The following is a 5,000-nucleotide window of genomic DNA, read 5'->3' as shown; positions in this document are numbered from 1 at the left end:
CACAGATCCTCGAGTGTAGAACGTGTAGTCTAGGACTAAAACCACAGATCCTCGAGTGTAGAACGTGTAGTCTAGGACTAAGACCACAGATCCTCAAGTGTAGAACGTATAGAACTTTCACCTTTTGTTGTTCAGCCATCCCTGCATTGCTTTGGTCATGTGCTTGGGACCATTATCCTGATGAAATGCTGCCCCCCCATACATGATTCTGCCCCCTCCAAACATGATGCTGCCCCCCCATACATGATTCTCCCCCCCCAAACATGATGCTGCCCCCCCCATACATGATTCTGCCCCCCCATACTTCACTGCTGTCGAAGGGTGATGGAGCTTGATGAGGATTGCTCAGTGTTAACCAGTGCTACAACAGCTGTCTAGCGGTACGACCAGTGTGTGGCCAGAAACGTCTCATTTCTGTCTCGTCTCACCACTGAACCTTATGTGTTCGCCTCCAAACAGGCCAGTTGTCTGCAGAGCCCTTGATATCGCTCACTGACGGACGTTCTCTCCAGGCTCAGACGCTGCACTCCTTCAGTGTGACAGTTGGCCTCTCTGGAACTTCCCTCATACATCTACATGCACTCCGACGCTGGGTGTTGAGGGATGGTCTTGTCTAGGAAGTGCACAGCTAATCCAGCAGCACTCACTGCTGTGTCCTAATGCCTGGATATTATACTTTTGTAGCTATTTCTTATTTTGTGCATGTCTATAACTTAATATGAACTTGTCTTCGTTTTCTTCAGATTGACAGTCTACCAGTGGATTAGGTACCTGCATTAAGGATGTGAACTTTTTCAGTGATTCACAGTAAATTGTGCCCTTATTAGGGCAGTGTCTTTCATCTGTGTAAACATGGGAAAATGGTAGACTGCTCACACAAATTAGAATTTTTGTCACAGAATATTTTCCTACATAAAAACCAATATCAATAAATGAATACATTTTGATAGTCTTTTAGAATAAAATACGACCCAGCAAAAACATCTGTGTCATTTGTAATCCAGAGTAACCTTATTACTTTTTAAGGGGTGGGTATACTTGTACAGCCAGGGTCTGTAAAACTGTGTGAACTTTCTACTGGAAGATAGAAGAATGTCACTGCTGGACACTGAGCAGAGATAGCCAACAATATTCCGCTGTAAGATGGCTTTGTTTGATTATTGCTAGTGTTGTTGAAATGATTTAATGCTGAAAGCTCTGGTACACCACTCTCAAAGACCATGGACTGCACTTGAAGCTCCTAAATGGTCACATGAACACTCACAGGGTTGCTCACATGGCCGGTCACATTGGGGATTTCATATTTCAGGTGATATTTGCATTTTCTGTTTTCTTTTTAACCCAGGTCACCCGCACCTCTACCTGACCCTGCCTCTGTCCTCGCCAGTGCTTGTGGGTAGAGTGGCCTGTTTCATCCTACACAGGAGGACCTGGAGCCCCCCAGCTGAGTGAGGACTCCCTCCGAGGTGAGCAGTGGAGGTCTCAGGGAATGCAAGAGCTGCTCTTTCTAAATGCTTCGATAAAGCCGCATTAAAGAAACACGCTGGGCAGTGGAGGGTTGGCCTGTTGTGTGTCTCCAAACCTCGCTAGCATGGGACTGTGTTGGATTAGGAGGGGATGGCTAGATGCTGCACCTCCTAGTGCATCCCCCGAACTTCACGGACGCTGGAACTAAAGCGCAAGTCAGTCAGGTGCAAGCACACGCGACCCCTGTTCTCGTAGAAAGTTTACAACCAGAAGGTTTCAGCATTCTTTGGAAAAAATTCTTGTCCCAGACACGGAAATGGGCCCCTGTGTCTTTAAGAGGGGCACAAATAACCAGGCAAAGCTCTCGGAGTCTTCAAACTGACAGCCAATTCTCCTCTTTCATTCCTTTTTTCATCTGCCCTCCTCTCTCTCTCTCTCTCTCTCTCTCTCTCTCTCTCTCAATTCAGTTTAAGGTGATTTATTCGTATAACTAATAATGGTGCATTTGTATTGTCATAGCTTGAGTTAAGTACAAACTTTTTAAAGAATAATATTACAATAATAATAATAATAATAATAATAATACAATAAAAATACAAGATCAAACTGAAAATTATATGGCTTGTGAAAACAAAATTAAGATTGTATTGCTTTACAAATTTAGCGAAAGACATAAAGCAGGGTGTTTGTGTTAAATGGTTGCGTTACACTATTCAAATGGTTGCGAGTCTGGATTTGCCCATAATAAATCTCCCTCTTCATTGAATTTCACTTTCTCAGTGTTTTCCCTTAGATGTGTTATAGTTTGGTTCATTCTGATCAGGTTTGGTGTTTCGCTCTGGTTCTGGGCCTGTGAGGTGAGTCTGTAGAACACTGACTCAGGACCAGCTGAGTGAGGTGTTAGTGTGTTAGTGAGTCCATAGCACACTGACTCAGAGCCAGCTCTTAGATTCTCTGCTCAGCTCTTGGTATTGAAGATTAATGTCTTGGTGAGTGAAGGTCTCTGTTTTTAAATGTTTCCATAATGTGACTTACTATTTCTGTATCTTTATGATTAATGGATATTGGCCTAATTATGTTCTACATGCATTGGTTGTATTGTTTCTGTGAACTTTTAGGACTTGGTTACAAAACTCAGTAAACAAGGACTCAACTGGGTATTTGTCCTATTTGCCAATTTCTTGATCTGTTAGTTGAACCCTCACTTCACTGCCATATAGGAAAATGAGTTCAATAATTGATTATTAGCCAAATTTTCAGTAATATTGCGGTTTTATGACATAAAGCTCTGTTCCCTTTTCTATGAGTTCTTTCACTGCTTGGTTAAAGTTTCCTGAGAAGCTGATTTTGATACGTGAATAATTATAGCTGGATCCATGATTCATTTCAATTGTGCATAACATCAATGAACATTTTGTTCCTTGAGATCTGGATTGGATTACAATTTTTTTTTTGTTCAGTTTCACTGCCAGGGTCCAGGTCTGTCAGTACTGCTCCAGCAGGTCCAGGTCTGTCAGTACTGATCCAGCAGGTCCAGGTCTGTCAGTACTGCTCCAGGAGGTCCAGGTCTGTCAGTACTGATCCAGCAGGTCCAGGTCTGTCAGTACTGCTCCAGGAGGTCCAGGTCTGTCAGTACTGATCCAGGAGGTCCAGGTCTGTCAGTACTGATCCAGGAGGTCCAGGTCTGTCAGTACTGCTCCAGCAGGTCCAGGGCCCAGGTACTGTTTCAAACACTGTTCAGTGGGGGACAGCAAAACCAGGACATCTGCACTGCGCAGAAATTTGATCTCTGAGTCATGCAGAGAGAGAGCAGGAACTGTAGACCCTTCTAACATTTGGGCCAATTCGTTGATGTAAATATTAAACAGTGGGGCTTTAGCAGCAGCCCTGCCTCACGCCACACTCCTCAGAGGAGAAATCTCTTCACTAATTGCCAGTTTTCAAGCCGCGCTTATTTTCCATATACATTGTTTTAATTAGGTCATATGTTTTACCTTCGACACCACTTTCAAGAAGTTTATAGAGCAATACTTTGGGCCAAAGAGAATCAAAAGCCTTTTTGAAATTAATGAAGCACGCAAATATTTTGATTTTATTTTGGGTAGCGTATTTTTCAATGAGGGTGGGCAGGGTGTCAAGATGTTGTGCTCCCTTTCTGTCCTTCTTTCTCTCCCTCCTCTCTTTCCTTCATTTTCTCTCTCTCTCCCGCTCTCTCTCTCTCTCTCTCTCTCTCTCACTCTGTCCTCGCTACCCTTGGTTGAATGATAATAACACTAAAATCTTTTTCACCCATATTCCTCCTCTCTTTTTCTTTAGGCTCTCTCTCTCTCTCTCTCTCTCTCTCTCTCCCCCACTCTCTCTGCAGAAAGCTCTTAAAAGGCCAGCACAGAATTTCACTCTGCCTCCTTCTCTGTGACACATCTCTAACATCATTACTCAGAGTCACCCTCGGCCAACCCTTGCAGACTGTTACACATCATCGCCTTTCTGAAGGAAGTTCCAGACCTTTCTCAGATCAAATGGCTTTGAATGAAAGTGAAATGGAGCCCTCAAATTCAAACAGCTCAAATCAAAGGAGCACTCAAATTCAAACAGCTCCCCAATGCTTTCACTTAGCATCTAATTATTTCTCTGCCCAGACTGGGTTTTCCCATAGGCATTGTGCAGAGTTTCGGCACAGGCCTTTAGTTCTACACTAACCCTCCGCTCCACCCTAGCCCTTACCTCCCCTCTAACCCTTACCTCCACCCTAACCCTCCGCTCCACCCTAGCCCTTACCTCCCCTCTAACCCTTACCTCCACCTTAACCCTCTGCTCCACCCTAGCCCTTACCTCCACCCTAGCCCTTACCTCTCCTCTAACCCTCCGCTCCACCCTAACCCTCCGCTCCACCCTAGCCCTTACCTCCCCTCTAACCCTTACCTCCACCCTAATCCTCTGCTCCACCCTTGCCCTTACCTCCACCCTAACCCTCTGCTCCACCCTAGCCCTTACCTCCCCTCTAACCCTTACCTCCACCCTAACCCTCCGCTCCACCCTAGCCCTTACCTCCCCTCTAACCCTTACCTCCACCTTAACCCTCTGCTCCACCCTAGCCCTTACCTCCACCCTAGCCCTTACCTCTCCTCTAACCCTCCGCTCCACCCTAACCCTCCGCTCCACCCTAGCCCTTACCTCCCCTCTAACCCTTACCTCCACCCTAATCCTCTGCTCCACCCTTGCCCTTACCTCCACCCTAACCCTCTGCTCCACCCTAGCCCTTACCTCCCCTCTAACCCTTACCTCCACCCTAACCCTTCGCTCCACCTTAGCCCTTACCTCCCCTCTAACCCTTACCTCCACCCTAACCCTCTGCTCCACCCTAGCCCTTACCTCCACCCTAGCCCTTACCTCTCCTCTAACCCTCCGCTCCACCCTAACCCTCCGCTCCACCCTAGCCCTTACCTCCCCTCTAACCCTTACCTCCACCCTAATCCTCTGCTCCACCCTAGCCCTTACCTCCTCTCTAACCCTCTGCTCCACCCTAGCCCTTA

Source organism: Electrophorus electricus, chromosome 3 (assembly GCF_041902795.1).
Source record: "Electrophorus electricus isolate QZ-2024a chromosome 3, ASM4190279v1, whole genome shotgun sequence".
NCBI classification, from domain to species: Eukaryota; Metazoa; Chordata; class Actinopteri; order Gymnotiformes; family Gymnotidae; genus Electrophorus; species Electrophorus electricus.
Note: the sequence above shows the minus strand (reverse complement) of the source record.